Source organism: Adiantum capillus-veneris, chromosome 2, assembly GCF_014529385.1.
Source record: "Adiantum capillus-veneris isolate H3 chromosome 2, ASM1452938v2, whole genome shotgun sequence".
Taxonomy (NCBI): Eukaryota; Viridiplantae; Streptophyta; class Polypodiopsida; order Polypodiales; family Pteridaceae; genus Adiantum; species Adiantum capillus-veneris.
In genome coordinates this window covers 70972926-70991305 of record NC_140932.1, presented here as the reverse complement: position 1 = coordinate 70991305, position 18380 = coordinate 70972926, and positions in this window count along the sequence as shown.

Sequence of the window (18380 nt, the reverse complement as noted above, 5' to 3'; positions counted from 1 at the left end):
TAGTACAATTGGTAACATAAGAATGTGTGTCCGCATACATAGTTGGCCAATAAACCCCTAACTGTTTCAGTCTCTGGTGTGTTTTCACTGTTGAACAATGAAATGCACAATCCTGGACATGTGCCTCTTCAATGTAGCACTCGAATTCTTCCGTATTTATACATAATCGTAGGATTAGGTCCGATCCAAGATGATACAGCCGTCCTGCTATCAACTAGAAGTTTTTTGTTTGCTGAATGTTTGCTGTTTGGATCTGTATTCCGTATTATCAAACCCACTTCCCAATGAAAGAATGCTAACAATTTCCTGAGACCATTTGGGTACCATTTCAATGTTGAAAAGATAAGCATCTGGTATGTCATCATCTACTCCTTCAGGAGCTTCCCCGTTGTGTATCCTTGAAAGATGATCCGCTCGTAGATGGGTTTTTCCCTTTTTGACCACCATTGTGAAGTCAAATTCTAGCAATATAATAAACCAGTGTACAATTCTCCCTATATTGCAAGGTTTATTTACCAGATACAAAAGAGCTTGATGATCTGTGAAGAACACAAATTTATTAGAGCAAATAATGTCGAAATTTCTTTACAGCATAAATCATTCCTAACCCTTCTCGCTCGGTGGTTGTGTAGTTCTTTTCTGCATTGTTTAACTGTGGGCTCGCATAGCAAACCGGAAAATCCATTGTTCCGTCTCCAAGTTGAGCCAGAATACTTCCAATGGCATATGTTGAAGCATCAATGTGAACATGGAATATCTTTTCCCAATTTGGTGCTTTCAGTACAGGTGCTGATATAAGGTTTTCCTTCAGCTTTTGGAATGAAGTTTCACACTCCTCGGTCCAGTCAAAATTGACTAGCAAACGATACAGAGGTTGTGCGATAACCGCATACATGTATATGAATCTTCGATAATATCCGCAGTGTCCCATGAAGGATTGCACTTGTTTCGCATTAGTAGGCCTGGGTAGGTCTACAATGACTGTGACTTTGTCTAGGTCTGTGGTTATGCCATTTTTTGAGACAATGTGTCCTAAGATGTGGCCTTGCTTAACCATGAATACACACTTTTCCGGGTTAAGACAGATTCGATACGTCCTGCATTTTTCAAAGGCCTTTTGCAAATGGTCGATATGCTCCTCTCGTAGAAGAGAGTGTACACAAAGATTATCCATGTAAATTTCTAAGAATATTCTTAGATATTCCTTGAATGCGTGAGTCATTAAACTTTGGAAAGTGGCTGGGGCATTAGTTAGGCCAAATGGCATAACTCGATACGCATAAATTCTCCATTCTGTGGCAAACGCTGTTTTGTGTTGATCCTCCCGTGCTATTGCCAGTTGGTTGTATCCTGAAAACCCATCTAGAAAGGAATAAGCCCGTTTCCCGGCCACTCGCTCAAGTACATGTTCTGTGATTGGCAAGGGATAATTATCCCTTATGGTGGTTGCATTTACCTTTTTGAGGTTTACACACACTCGTAGTTTTCCATTCTTTTTGGGAACTACCACAATGGGTGACACCCAATCTGTATGTTCAATTTCATAGATGAATTCAGCTTCCATCAGTTTATCAATCTCCTCTTTGATTCGTTTAGCAAATGTGTCATTATATGTATAAGGACGTTGTTTGCTAGGTTTTACATCCGATTTCAAAGGAATTGTATGTTGGCATATCGATGGATCAACTCCTTTGAGGTCTTTATAGGACCAAGCAAATACATCTTTATACTTCTTGAGAAGTTGTGTTAGCCGTTCTTCCTCTTCAGGCTCTAAATCGTTAGCTATATAGACCGGCTGAGGCTTTTCACCTCGTTCTGCGAGGTCTATCTTTTTTGCATTTTCAGGCGCATCGTAAGATTCTTGGTTGGTTCTTTCCCTGACTGGTGGTGTCATAATGGTTTTTCTGTCCTGGATAGTAAATTTCCGATAGTGTGATGGTACATTCATGTTTTCCTTTTCTGACTCCTGTTTACCATCACTATCTTCTTCAGTAGTCCATATCTCACGTAAAGACCGTTTCAATTCTTGGTATTTCTGTTTACGCTCCAGTTTGGTCCACTCTTGGTCTTTTGTTGTTTCTTTTTTTTATTTTTGAGATTTTTGTGATTTTGTTTCGGTTTTAGCTTTTCGTACCTGTTTTATTTCCTCTCGCGTTCTTTCTTTTCGATCTTTTGAGAATCTTCCTGATATGTGATCTTTTACACAATCCTCTGCTTTTACAAGCATCAAATAGTGAGTTTTATCTTTTATCTTGGGCATCAGGTTCTCTCTCGCTTTGTTTCCTGCTCGTTTCCTCCTATAGCGTTCTTGGCGTCTAGGGTGTTGATTAGCAAAATCATAAAACTTGATATTCTCGGTTTCATTTCCATGCTCACTTGAGGTGTCTGAACACTCATTATCTGCATCATCATTTACTTCCAAATGTTCAGAGGAGTTGTAAAAATCTTCTTGTTGTGGTGGTTTTACCGTCTCTTTTTCTCCTGGTATAATGCTTACCATGAAATAGGGTAACACATCATAGCCATCCTTATCGCAAAATTTTGTTGTTGGACTGTCTGTAATGGTACAGACATCCAATGTTGCTAGTATGTGTTCCTATTCGAGAGGTTCCAAGGCATCTTCAGGGAAAGGTTCCAAAATATATTCCTTGTCCTCTATCGCTCTTTCTAAGATGCATTCCTCTCTTCTTAAGCTTCCACAATATGAAGCTCCGCACATCCATAGCTCTTTTGGTTGCCCTAACCATGCTGGGAGTTCTGATCCTGCTACTGTAGCTGAATCAAACTCTTCCACAAGTGTTTGGTTTACATCTTTGTAACTATGGTCTTTCAGGTGTATTTTCGTTGTTGTCTCGCCATGTCGGAGGTATATGTGTTCATAACCCCAATCTTGGACCATCTTCAATTGTCTCATGAATGGTCGTCCCAAGATGATCTCATAATTGTTCTTTTTGTCGAAATCGACTATTGCAAATGTATGCTCATACTCGATTCCGTATGAAGTAACAATCACTTTTTCTAAGAGTCCTAGAGGCTTCTCCATGAACCCATCTGCCAATTGCAGTTTCATCCTGGTAGCCCTTAAAGCTGGCTTTCCCCATTTTTTCCAGATTTCTTTGGTGGCGATAGCAACTCCTACTCCACTATCAAGAATAGCGTTGGAAACTACTCCTTGGAATTCTACTGGTAGCGTGGTGTTTCCATCTTCCCCTTTGCAATACTCTCCAACCTTGGTCAATGGTACTGGCCTAGTGTTTAGTTGAGGCCTGTCCAACTCTCTGATCCCTTCCTGAAGCCTCAAGGTGGGGTCTTTTACTCCAAATTTTTCTAGGAATTTACCTAATGTGGTCCACATGTTTGGTCGTAACCTTAGGAGTTCTGCTAATGTGATTGTGCATGCCACCGGAGTGGACAACAACTCAATAAATCCTTGCGAATCCATCACTTTGTTAGAATAAAGTCTTTGAGATGGGATTGCTCTCACTTCCGACTTAGCTTCATACTCTCCTAGGTAAGAGGGTAAAGTTCTCAGCGAGTCTGGTTGGCTATGCCTCGAACTAATTGATCCTTGGTCTCCCCCTTGTGAATGTATCTCAAAGTTCATTTGTGATCCCGCCTCAAATTCTTCAATAGGAGGTAAGATCACATTCTTTTCTTTTCTCGTGCTATTCATGTGGTTACTCTTAGCCTCGTTGGCCTCACGGATTTGATTCCACAGATCGTCTAGACCGTTACAGTCCTTACCCATTTCTGCCATTATTTTAGGCTGGAACCAGTCACTTGTCCCATCTGTGGTATTTGGCACTATGATAGGCTTTCCACTGGACTCATAGGCACTAGTGAGTCTTTCCTTTGTTTCTACATGTTTCTCTAAAGTTGGTTGGATAGGGGTTGGAGCTGGTGCCTCATGCCAATTTGCAGGTTTACCCAGCGGGTCTTCCATCAATGATTGAGCTGTTTCGATCATCTTTTTACACATATCCAACCTCTGTTTTTCTATTTCTGCATATGGATAAGTCATCCACCTTTGCTCCTGGGTTTGGTTCTTTTTAAGTCGAGCTTCATAAGCTTTCAAAATTGCATGTTCCTAATGCTTCTGCTGGCAGCAATTCGTCTGGAAATTTTGGTTATAAGGGAAAAAGAAGATGCGTTGACATTATTGTAAAGCTAATAATCACTTGATCAAGCAGTGTCCTGAGTTGAAGGCCAAAGAGGCAAAGAAGAAAGAGAGTGGCTCCACTACTAATGCTGGTTCCACTACAAATGCAGCTATTGTTGAGTCTTCTATGAAAGCAAACTGTGATGCTGATGTTGATGTAGAATGGGCTTTTAGTGTAGAGTGTACCTATAATCCTGTTGTCCGTGATGCATGCATGTCAGCTGCTACAGATTCACATGTGTGGTATTTTGAGAGTGGTGATACAAAGCACATTACCTCACATCGTGATTTGTTCCCCTCTCTCAAGTCTGTCTCTCATGAGAATTCAGTCACTTGTGCCAACAATGTCTCTTATCCGATTCAGGGAGTTGGAAAGATTGTGCTTATTGCTGCAAATGGAAGTTCTTTCACACTTGTTGATGTACTTTATTTACCTGAGATCAAGAAGAATATTTCTCGGTATCTGCACTTGCTAGACTTGGACTGTAGTCAAGTTTTTGGATGACAGATGTACAGTCCATGATCTCAGTTTTGGTGATGAAATTGTTACATCTGGCATATTATGTCGTGGGATGTATAATCTCACTTTGTATGACAAGTGTGGACAGAATTTTTCAAATGCAATTGTGGATTCTAAGGCTATTTCAGATGCAAAACTTTGGCATGCATGTTTTTGGGCATCTAAATTTTGCCAGTTTGCTGTGTTTGCGAAAATAAGATATGGTTCTTCTTTGCCACCTCTTGAAGCACCTGACAAACATGTTTGTGAAGGCTATATTTTGGGTAAAATGCAGCGTTCTAAATTTCCAAAGGATGGTTCAGTTAGGGCCACATGCAGGTTGCAGCTTGTACATAGTGATGTTTGTGGCCTATGCAAACTTTGTCCTTGGGAAATCACCTTTACTTTGTGACTTTCATTGATGATTACTCTAGGAATGCATGGGGATGTCTTCTTAAAGTGAAGTTCAAAGTTTTTATGCACTTCAAACAATTTTTGGCTATGGCTTAAAATGTCTCAAAATGTACTATGGGCACCCTTTGTTCGGATCGAGGGGGGGAGTATATGTCTCATGAATTTAATGCATTTCTAGCTAGTTGTGGGATTAAACACCAATGTACAGTGCCTTATACACCTCAACAAAATGGTGTTGCTAAGAGGAAAAACAGGTCACTTACAAAAATGGCACGGTGTATGGTCAAACGTCAAGCTTTGCCACATTCTTTTTGGCTTGAGGCCATCATGTGTGCCACTTATGTACTAAACAGGTGTCCTACAAAAGCCTTGCAATCTATTTCTCCATATGAAGAATGGCATGATAGAAAGCTTTCTATTGAGCACATGCTTGTTTTTGTCTGTTTGGCATATGCTTTGGTGCCACAAACACAACACAAAAAATTGGATGATAAAGGCTGTCAAATGTATTTTTGTTGGTTATAGTGCTGAAAGCAAAGGTTACAGGTTGTATCCTCCAAAAACAAAGTGTATTTTGGTTTCACAGGATGTTATGTTTGTGGAAGATTCTGTTCAACCCTTGCAATCATGTACTAGAGAGAGTAATGTAAGCTCACAGGACATTTATGACACTTTCTTGCCTCTTTTCAATAATGGAAGTACGAATGTAAATCACAATGAGGCAAATGTACATCCTATGGGTGTTTTTTGAAAATGTAACAAATTAGCCTACTACTGATGCAGATGTACATGATGTATTTGATGAGGAAACGACTGAAAATGAGCAAGCTAGAGGTATGCCTAAATGACTGGTGCATACTTTGCGTGACAGTAAATTGGATGCACCTTTGTCTAGTCACACTTGTTCAAGCTCTTGCCATGCATCTTATGGATCAAATTGTTATGCTTTGGCTATGTCTAGCGTACATGATGTTGAGGAACCTTTGTCTTTTGATGAAGCACGAAATTCAAAAAATTGGATGGCTACCATGTAATTAGAATATGATGCACTTTTAGCAAATGACACATGGACTTTATGTGATTTTCCTGCTGGCAAAAAGGCCATTGGTACAAAGTGGGTTTACAAGTTGAACCGCAAGCCGGATGGTGAGATTGATCGCTATAAGGCTCGACTTGTTGCAAAGGGTTATGCATAGCAAAAAGGCAAAGATTATGAAGAGACTTTTTCTCCCACTTGTCGTATGAATATTGTGCGTTTTCTATGTGCATTGGCAGCTCATTTTGGTTGGGATATACGTCAATCAGACATTGTTACAGCTTTCTTGAATGGTGACATATTTGAGGAAGTTTATGTAACGAAGCCTCGTGGTTTTGTCAAGAAAGGACAAGAGGATAACGTGTGCAAATGTAACAAATCTTTGTATGGGTTGAAGCATTAGGGCCAAAAACGACTCAAAAAGGGTTGTTTGTTAATCTAAGGATTAAGGAATAGTCCAATAGTTATTTGACATGTATACAAAAGTATGGAACTCTTGTCTCCTCTATTGTGGGTTTTGGTGGTCCTATTTTGACGGAGAACCGCTAAATGTCTTGATCATAAGGTTGAAACTGCTATATTTGGGTGCTTTCGGCGAGAGAGCTCATTAAATTTGCGGCTCAAAGTAATGAAGTCTCGTCTTTTATTCTATTTTATATTTCACAAAAGTGTTGTCAAAAGATACGAAATCTATGTCAGAAGGCTCTCAAAACAAGGGCATTGATGACAAATCACCTACTTATTTCAAACGTATACCTTTCTCACTCTCTCTATTTTGTGAGAGGTTTAAGTCTTTCCGTCTATAGTTTCTCTCTTCTTCTCTAATCTCTGAGTTTCCATGGCGTGTTTTGCACGTCGCCCTTCACATAACATAACTTCTTGTGACTTTCATAACGTTAGAGACGATGGTCTTTGGAAGCCCATATCTTTTCGTGTGAATGACTGGGTAACAATGCTTCCTTCATGCAAAGGTGTACATAGAGTGAAGAGAACTAAACGCAATAAAGTAAAAAACCATTGAAAAGGTTGTGTTCTTGCTTTCAAAGTGACCGACAATGGCTGGCTAGCTAAGGTTCAACATGTGTACATGGCCAAGGATATGGTGTTAGACTGGAAAGAACATCCCACACTGCATTCTTACTGTAAGTACAAAAAAAACTTCTATTTGATACAGTGAATTTTTCATTATCCCATTGTTTTTCTCATTTTTTGATTCCATTCGAGATATATTTCCTTCAACAGCTGTGGAATGGTAGCCTATGGAGAGTCTAAGTGGGACGTTCAAAGCAATGTATAAAGGGATTGTAGATGCTATGTATGCTGAAAATCCACCTTCCTTTTACAAAACAATCGGTTTGTTTGTCTATTTTGCAGAATACAAAGTTCCATCATGAGAAGGTGCATATGGAGAACTGCATCAGTTACCCGTTCCCACCATAAGTTCACTTGACTGGGAAGCTCCTGATGCATGTACTATATCAAGCTTCAAATCCAAGATCAAAGAAGACATCCTTAAAGCTATGTCTCCGGGCAGGATATCAAGAAGGATTAAAGTTCAATGGTTCTTGCCTATACATGTCTTTGTGGCATGTTTCAAAACAATGGACTTGCAGAGGACAAAGACGATGTGGCTTAATAGAAGACTTTCTATGACTGAACTGGATAATGTTCGTGGAGACGGATGAAGCACCAAAGAAACTTTCCATATTGGTGACAATATTAGTTGTAGAGTAAGCCCAAATTCTATGTCTATCTCCTGTCAACTATTTCGTCAATCATTAGTTCTGGGCTATGACTATAGGAGATGGAGAAGCAAATTAGGTAGCTGGGTTCCTCTCGACTCTGAGAAAAATTGTCTAAAGTTTGAACTAAAGGTCACAATCCATCCACACACCGAGTATAGAAGCATGATAGTAACAACAAATTGGAGACTAAATGATGTTAGAGAATCTCTTGAGTTTCTTGATGAAACATCTCCCGAGTATAGATTCAAAGTGGATGAAATTGTGGTGAGCACAAGGATGGAGAATTCAACCTCTTGCATCACATGCCTTCCCCCAAAAAGAGTTGTATTTGAGTCACTTGCAAGGACTTGAAAAAACAAGTTCAATATTGTAATCATTTTTCAAATATATTTATCTTTTCTCTACCTTATTGTGAACATTACTTATGTTATTTTAAACTTACATGACATCATGATACACATTTAAGAATCGATATTTGGTATTAAGTATTTGAAGTACAAAATTATGAATCACCAAAGGGTATAAATATATATGTTCATATGGACAAAATGAACAAAAGTGTGCATAGCTTTTGTGGAGTAATCAATCATGAAACTCCACTTTTCTTTTTGCCTGAGAGGATTCTGCATCCTTAGAGACCCTTTTCCTTTTGTGTTCAGAAGGGGGTGAAAGTTTAGGAGTGGGTGGTGGTGGTGACTTGGCAGGGGTTGGTGCTTTGGGCTCCTGAGGACTGGCTGGCTTGGGTGATTTGGCAACCTTCTTTGGCAACATGAATGGTATCTTGAAAGGTGAGCTAGGTGCCTCCCCCTTACTGTTCTTAAGTGTACGACGCTTTTGAACCTTGAATTTCAATGGTGAGTGGAATGGATGGCCCTTTGTATCTGCTCTTTTTTTTGCAGGGCTCTTCTTGGTGGGACTCTTCCCCTTGGCAGGGATCTTCTTCTTGGTGGGACTCTTCCCCTTGGTGGGACTCTTCCCCTTGGCAGGACTCTTCTTGTGATCCTTTTTCTTTGTATGGATCTTCTTTGCAGAACTTTTCTTCTTCTGATCCATTTTCTTTGCATCCAAACCTTTGGTGGCTCTACCTTTCTTTGGTGGCAAAGGAGATTCTGGATCATTTGGATTTATTGATCTTTCCAAAACCATAGAAACAGCCTCCTCTCTAACCCACGTGACCCAAGACTCTGGATAGTCATGCAACTGAAAAAAATAGAAAAAGGAACTAAAGGACATGAGTACATACATACATAAAACATCAAAATAAATACATGATCCACACACTTACAATGAGTGTAGTCATCCGGCACCTTGACTCAAGATGTTGAGTCTGTCTGTAAAGGCACTTTTTGATTGTAGTACTTGAAAGCTTCTATATTGTAATCCTTATTTGTGGTACTTAGGTGACCAACAATAAGTTTGGCAGCACTGCAAGAAGACATTGAATCAAAAAGCTACTAATAGAAAACAATGGGCCATCAAGCATAGATTATGCTTCATACTTACAATTTACTTCTCCCATGGATACTTGACAATGAATTCATAAATATAATATCTTTCTCCAAAAGATTGAAGATAATAAGACTCCAATGTCCTCTACAAAATAAAAAACAATTAGCTAAGAATACCACAAAATGTTAAAAATAACATGTAAGGAGTTAAGATTTACCCTTCAACATAGGGGTATAATATGTAATTGCATGTCAGCATGTTAAAATCTTCAAAAAAACTTGAAAGGGTTCCTTGCTTGTTAAAAAGGCACTGTGTCACTAGAGGGTCAAGTATGGAAATTTGCATAGCTAGAGCCTCTGGAAGATCCCTCATAAGACACCTGGAAAAGAAAACACAAGCCCCAATGAGCCCGACAGATAAAGAGCACAGTGTCACCAAGCTCAATGTTGGGATTTATGAGCATACTTGTGTCTTGAGGTAATATATCCAAATACGCCTCAGTATCTTCAAACAAGGAGATATCCACCACCATTTGGCCTGTGACTTTTTCATAAAGAAGAGAGTTGGATGCTCTTAAAGTTTCAGCTTGCTCTTTAAGGATAGCATCCTCTGATATCATGTCTTGCTCCCTCTCAACCTCCTTTCCTGCTTTGATATCCTGGGCCTTTCTTGTCTCATACTCATGTGTAACATCCTCAATGACAACCCCAGAATCTTTCTGCTGCCTGGAAGGAGGGATGTTTAAAATTTGGAAGGCTCTAAGATCCTCACTAGGATGAGCTCAAGAGCCTTATAAAACTTGTACCTTAGCCTTGCCACAAGCACAAAATCTTTGCTCATAAATGTGACCCTGTGAGCAAATGCAGCTGCAATGTAGCTATCATTCATAAAGTCTATGAGAAAATCCTCAGCAGCTTCCTGAAGGCACATCATAGCTTGAGATTGCCACCTTACTGAGACAAAAAGTTTTGATATTCATCATGCTTACAAGTCTATTTGATATCTCTTTGACAACTCTCATGAAAGAGAGCTTTGGAATCAGTAGACAAGTAGACTTTTGTGCTTTTCTTATTTCTCTTAGGGATTTCCCCTGATAATTCAATCTTTTTCTAGCAGTGGGCCTTTGACGAGGTAGTGGATCTTTCTCAACATCATCTATTTCTGGATCAGTTGGGGCTTGGTAGACCTTCCTTGCAGTCTGCTTAGTCCTCGCCATTTGGGTCACAAAACACCGCACCACGCAATAGATGCGTCACCCACAACCTGCAAGATGTACCTATCGCGTCGTGTGTGAAGAAAATGATATTGGGGAGAGACACCAACACGGCGCGATAGAAGGGTGACCCACGCTCTGGAGTATGTCCTTATCGCGTCGTATGTGAGCACCCGAACTTTCAAAGAAAGCAAACAAAAAGACGACGCGAAAGAAAATGATATTGGGGAGAGACACCAACACGACGCGATAGAAGGGTGACCCACGCGATAGAAGGGTGACCCACGTTGTAGAACCTTCCCGTATCGCGTCGTATGTGAGTTTTGGAACTTTTCAATAATCCAAGCAAAAATACCTGCACGACGCGATAAGGGGCTCACCCAGACTTTGGAACATGCCCGTATCGCGTCGTATGGGATGTTTAGACTTTTCCAATAATCAAGACATAAGACCTGCACGAAGGGATAGTAGGTCCACCCACATGCCCAAACACATTTGAGTCGTGTCGTTTGAGAAGCAGCTTGGCTTAGTGGACAAACGCACAGCGCGATAGCTTGGCAACCCAATGTCTAGGAGTAGCTCGTATTGCGTCGTATTGGTGAGGATGGGTAGTGCGTGTTGGTGGAAGAAAGAATGTAGAAAGTGCGGACATGTCGAAGTGCGGGTAGTTGAGGATGACACGACGCGAATGTGGAGTATGGGGGAAAGCAAACAATGAGCACGTGATAGGGCTTTATATACATCCGATCGTCTGTACGACGATCGTTGTACGCAGGCCATGTGGCACGTCTACATGGCTGACACGTGTCAATATCGGTCATATTTCGGACCCAATATAAAGCTAGGCCTCCAATGTTATTGATGTTGCACGTTTACTTGTCCCATACGACACAATTTATTACTAGTATTTGTCTACTAGTCCTCTCGTCCCGCACGATGCGCCTGTTCACATTTGCACACCGGTGGTCCGTCCTCTATTGCATCGTTCGGGATTCTAGTTGGTCGGTTTGGTGTGCCCTCGTCCCGCACGATGTGCAGGTACACAGTTGCACAACCGGGGTCGAGCGTCTATCGCGTTGTTCGTGATTCAAGTTGGTCGCGCCGGTACTCATTTGCAAACGCCGGGGTCAGCCTCTATCGCGTGGTTCAGGTTTCTCATTGGCACCGACACGACGCGATCCGAGCAAGTTGCAAATCTTGGAACCCACCCCTATCGCTTCGTGCTAGTGTGGTTATGAGACCCAATGCCGAGCGCTCTGCTCTCAGTCTAGCCCTCCCCCTCATCGCTATATATCGCTTTGAGCATATTTCCGGACCTTGTACCTAGTAGCTTCACCTATCGACTTTTCCTCTACCATGAATGAAGGCCGGGAGGAGATTTTGGAGGAGAGTCCAAGTGAGAAACTATTGGTGGCTGTGATGGATGGTGGTGACATGGAGGCGTACACCAAAGCATATGAAATATTCAACTTTGTGTTTGATCTTGCAGCTTTGTTAGACCATTTGAAGGACTTCTTGACAGAAGAATTCAAAGAGTTTGAAGAGGCAATTGAAGGCAAGTGTTTGAATTTAGATGGCAAGACCTATTGTCATCTAACCGAATTTACTACCAACTCAATTGAGAAAAGCAAAGTAACAAGGAGGTTTGGAAGATTTTCTAAGAAGACTTCCTTTGTTTGTCCACCTACCATTTCTTGTCAATTACATTTAAAGCCTTGCAACCTTGTTCCAAAAGAAGTTGCCTTTCTTTTCTTTTTGTTCCTTAAAGTTGACATGCAAGGCAAAGCAGATGAAGTGAAAGATACAAATGAGGCAACAAATAAAAATGTTTCCACAGTTTTGCAGCTTGAGAAAAGTGAAATTCTAGAAGAGGAGGAAGTTGATGTTGCAGCTGAGGAGAAGGAGAGTGCAAATTTTGATGTGGCTCAATTTAGAGCTAGTACTATCATTGATGAGCCAACAGATGAGGTAGAGGTATCTGAAGCTTCCCTTACTATTCCAAAACTTCCCTACTTCTATATCAATGGGAAAGAGTATATCCCTCTCCATCATATCCAGTGTCTGCTTAATATGAGGGAGGACTACTGTATTGCAACCACTTCTGAAGCTTCTGAGGTGGCCAAAGATTTTATTGACACAGAAGAAGAGTCAAAAGAGGGGTTTTTGGCACTTGATCTTCAGACATCCAATAAAGATTTTCTGACTGCTCTTGATGCACTTGCTCTATGCATGAGAAGAGTGGAAGAGGAAAAACCTTCCCTCAAAGATGAGGATTTTGAGAAGAGGCTTGTTGAGCTTGGCATCCAATCTTTTTGCAGAGACTTTAAGCTGAAAAAAATTGGAAAGGAAGTTGACATAAGAGAGATGACCGGATCATGCAATCTCCTTCAAGAAAAAGTCATTGCCGAAGATGAGTTGCAAAAGGTGATCTCCCTTCTGAAATCTTTCTTTTTTTTCAAGTTTGTTTTAATTACTCATTGTCTTGTTTTGCAAATTGAACTCCTTGACAAAGACAATTTTCTTGGGAGAGCTAAAGGCTCGAGAGGGAAAGCAATAGAGGGCTCTTCAAGAAGGGATGCCTCCTCTCCCATGCACTACATGCCTACATTGGATAGTGCCACCTTCTGTGCTTTCCACATGCAGTATTCTGAAGATCCTGAGTTGCCAATGTTTGCATTGAAGATATTGTCACGGATTTTAGGGTACATTCCCCTTCAAATCAATGCAAACAAGATCATGCTACTTGAGAGAGTAGCAGCACTTCGAATGTTTGGATATGCTGCAAGATTCAATGCCTCAAGAGCAGGATACTTTCTTTGCTACTCTAGCTATGCAGCAGCAGCAGCAGCTGAGGAGACAAATGTCAACCTTCTTGGGGGCTATAAAAGAAGAAAGTTTTTGAGATATAGGGGTGACATGCCTAAAGGTATAAAAAAAATCAAAAACTGATGTAAATTTGACAATTTTTTGCACCAAAATATCTTTTTTGAATTTGGATCTCTTTAGAAAGATTCAGTACAAAGTTTCAAAGTGAAGCATTAATCTCCATCTGTGGTTGAGCAGCATGGTTGTTTGATCTCATTCGTTGTAATTGCCTCCTATAGAACCAATTGAATAATTCCTTTAGTGCATAGCTCCTTCTTTGTCCCCCTCCCTTTCTTGTACATTTGAAAAAAGAAGTCCTCGCTTGATAGTGATATTTTTCCATTCCCTAAGTATTCCCTGTTGCAAGGGGTCCTTGTTTTGCAAAATATGGTCCATGCAGGTACAGAATATGCTAAAAATAAAAAAAAGTTAGTTGAACTCAATAGGATGCAAAGTAAAATACTATCCAGACTTTAGAAAGTAATTGAATACTCACCAAGTAATATGTGATGTCTTTTGCTCCCCAAGCATGTGTAATAGCAGCTATTAAAAGCTTTATTGTCTTTTTAAAGTCATCTACATAAGTAGCAGAGCTAACTTGTTGTCTCAAAACTTTCAAAAAATTGTCGAGCTTCTTCCACACTTCCATGCGTTTTTTGGCTACATTTGGTCTACTTTTGACATTGGTTGTTATAACACAAAGATCCATCCAGCAGTTCCACATAGCATCAACTTGTTTGTTGTCATGGTTACTCAAAAATCTTCTGGCTTTTGCTCCACCCATTGAAACATCTTGCAAAACATCACCGGTTCCTTTTGAAAGAGTGGGATCTTTTTTTAGATGCACTTGACCACCATGAAAACCCATTTGAGAGAGCAAAGCCTCACATTTTTCTATGCACTCGTCTGCAAGTTTAGTTGGCTTAATAGAATATGCATAGTCAAGATGGAGTCGAAGCAATTTGTCCAAGATTCTAATCTCTGCATGCATTGTGTGTATATGTACATTTTTTAAATCTATTGTTAGAATTGGATCCCAAATCATAGAAGACGATGGGTAGTCGATGACGTTAACACTATTCCTCGATGGTGCTTTTCCAACCTCGTGTTCTGCAAGCCATCCTTTTGTTCTAGTGCTTGCCATGCAATATAGACATGGATACTTGGTATTGGCACCTCCACATACACCAAACATACACTTTAATGCTTTTAGGTCGGCACTCAAGTTTCATTCTACAAAAAAGTCACCCATGCCATCTACACAGAGTTTTTCACCTGCATTTTGGTCATGTATAACAGAAGGGATATCGGTGTGCAAAACAGCCATTTCAATGTATCGTGATTTTCTACTGGTATTTGAGCTGCTCCAATCCACCAAAGTTTCATTTCTGATTGAGTTTTGTGGTATGGGGAATCAAGCTTATCCTAGCTATAGTCCAATGCTCTATTCATAAGGGATATGGATACTCTTTCCATTTTTTGACATTTTTGAATTTGAGCTTCATCCAATTTCAGAACAAATATAAGTTTTCCTTCACAATCTACTTCTTGCATATTATAGTATCTCACCATAGTAGATTGAACATTTTTTATACTCATCCAAATGTTATTAAAAACATTATACTCAAAAGAAGATTTTTTTTTCTGTTTTTCATATGGCATCGTTCCTTCTATATGATAGTACTCTCTAAAATGTTCGGGTATTTCTTCGTTTAATAGAGTCCTAACTTTCCCAACATTGTGAGGCCTAGACAACCCAAAATCTTTAATCTTGTAATACTTTAAAACCTGAAACCACGTTTTAGAGATGGCCCTGTAACCCCTTCTACTCACCCCCACTGTGTCACAAACTTCTTGCATTTGAGAAGGTTGGACCAGTAAACCCATATCTTTCAATAAACTTTGAAATACCAATTTCTTCTCAGTTTGATTTTCAGGAAGTTTCAAAAGTATAAGAATATCACTTTTGTTCATTACCTCATTCAAAAATCTCACCCTTTCTTGAACATTGTGTTAGGTAAAGGTGGTGTGCCTCACCGTGCTTTACTCGTGTGCGTCGGCCAGTGTCCGGCTGCCCACATTTATCTCCTTATTCTTTATACATACAAAGAATAAGGAGCTCTCACTCACATTCTCACATGGTGCCATGGTGACCGCGGAGAGCACGATGGCTTTGAGAGCTTCGAGGCGATAGCTCGCTCGCTCTCGGTGGTGGAGAGATTTAGAAAGCTTGAAAGCTTTGTGAGAATGCAATGGGAGATTGTGAGCTCAGTTGAGAGTGATGTATGCTCTTGTGGAAGCTCAGAAAGGAGTGTGGAAGATTGTGTGTAAGTGAAGGTGCTGCCCTAAAAACTGTGTGCGCAGTAGCACTGTTTTCAGATTCGTTTTTCTCCTTGTAGAATGCAGATCTGAGAATTCTGTCTGGTATGTCCATCCGTTTCGACGTGATCTACAACTTTTTAGAAGAAATGTTTTGAAAATTCCTCACCGTTTTGCTGATATTCAGCTCAGACTGACTGTATATAGAAATTGCAGGTTTTTTGTTTTCGCATAGTGTGCGAGTTTGATGCACTTTTGGAAGCACGGCAGGTGCTCGAAGTTAGGTGCATAAATTCTGAGCTCAAGATGCAATTTCAGCTTGTGTAGAGCTTATGGCTTGAGGGTTTTTGGTAGATTTGGGCAACGAAGTACGGGGGCGTTTACACACCACCGAAGCGGTCTCTTGAGAGACAGTTTTTTGGAGTACACAGGTGGAGCTTCTTTCACTAGTTTTCACAGGATAATTTGGCAGTGATTTTGTGCTTGGATTCATGGTCTTTGTGAATGGGTTTGCATATGGTTATGGTGCATAGTTGATGCCCATTATATATGCATTTTGGCGAGCACTTTCAAGTGTCGGTGAGCTCTCTTGAGAGCATTGTTTTCGCATTGATCAAGTTTCCGGATTGCAAATCTTTTGGCGCTTGCTTATGCGCGGTCACTCCGTTGATGTACGTTGAGTGCGGATTGCCATTGTATGTGAAAATGTGGAGCCATTTTGGCATTTCTACTCATTGGCATTGAGTAGTGTTATGATTTATGGTAGAGATTGTACTTGCGTTTTTTCTTAGTTTTCAGGGAAAATTCTGCCGGTTTTTTCCCAGATTCTCGCCATACTTTGTGATCGAGTGTTTACTCTCACTTTGATAGGTTTTGTCAGTTTGGACACAGTTTTGTGTTTTTGTATCCACTCTCGCAAGAGTGAGGAGTTGTGTATCCTTCTTTGCTTGAGACAGTGGTTTGCTCTCGGGTGGGAGAGTTTTGTGATCTCGAGCATTGTTTGCGATAGTTTTGGCATGGAGACACTTCAGGTTAGAGGCGGTTCTCGTTCACGATCGTGACTAACATGTTGGCACTGCGGCCATAAGGGGCATATTAGGCACCGTTGCTTCAGGCGTATGAGGCAGCGGAAGAGGCAGATGCATGGTGCTACTATGAGGACAAATGCTAGAGAGTATGCATGTGACAGGCATGTTACTTTTGAGTCTAGCTTGCCTTCAAACTACTTTGTGTCTTGGGATAGCACATTGTCTATGCGTTTTCTACTAGACGAGCATGCAGTTTTTCACGTGACGCCACGTCGTGATTTATTTTGCTCTTTCTCTAGTGGGAGACTTGGTTGTGTGCAGTTTGCTGATGGTTCAGCATACGACATAGAGGGTGCTGGAGATGTATGCATGTCCTTGCCTAGCAGTGCATTGCTTATGCTACGAGATATACGTTATGTACCAGGACTCAGTCAGAGTATCATTTCAGTGCGTCAGTTGCAAAGTAGTGGACATTGTGTACTGCTTGGAGAGCAATCATTTCAGATGCATAGGGGATCACTGGTGCTAGCCAGAGATGCTAGGAGTGGTCTGGTATACCCTTTGTATATTTCTAACACACGAGGCGGTGTAGTCTCTATGTATTTGCAGCCATGTTTGGAGCGAGAGACGAGGTGTGTCTCTTTTGCGGATGTGCTGCATGGAGAGCACGTTGTGCATTTGTCTTGTGGTGATGTTCATGCAGACAGTGGTATCTCTGGGGATGCACAGCTTTGTCAGTCATCAGTTGAGGTGACATCAGTTGAGCCAGAGACCGATGCATTGTTCTATGATGTGTCTAATACGTTTGAGGGCGACAGTGTCCTTCAGACAGCTATATGTGATTGCAGTGGTGCTGATTTTTCGGTTTTGCAATCATTCTCAGTAGATATGCCTTTGCCAAAGGATGCTGACATGGTGATGCATAGTCAGGTGGTTCCTGATGAGGATGCATATGACAGTGAGGTTGCTAACAGGGATAGGTTGGCACACATAGTGCATGTTTCGTCAGCTTTCGGCTCTCTCATGTCTGACCTTTTGGTCTCGAGACCTGATCTTGCTTATGCGGTTGGTGCATTTGAAGTGGGAGTTGTCAGTCGTGCGATGATTGACACTGGCATTGTGCATTGTGGAGCCATGCAGGTTGTCACTCGATACCTGCATCAGAAGTGTCATCGTAGCTCTAGCCGTAGTGGTATGCAACATGTTGCATCTACACTAGAGCAGTTACAGAGTGAGCCAGTGGACATAGGTTGAGAGCCGCCTTCTCTCACCTCTTGTATATACTAGTTGTAGGCTAGTCTTCTCGCCACTTATCGGCACACAGCCTTTAGTGGGAGAATGTTAGGTAAAGGCGGTGTGCCTCACCGTGCTTTACTCATGTCCGCCGGCCAGTGTCCGACTGCCCACATTTATCTCCTTGTTCTTTATACATACAAAGAATAAGGAGCTCTCACTCACATTCTCACATGGTGCTCACACAGTGAGATTTGGGAGCTCCACCCCACATCCTGTGTCCTGCTCTCTATCTCCCTCTCTCTCCTTCTCACTCTCCGCACACGCACCGCATCCGCGCACTCACACATTGGACACATCAAATCCTAAAAGACTAGTCACATGTTCTCTAGTAATCTTTAATCTTTTTTTTCTTTGTCC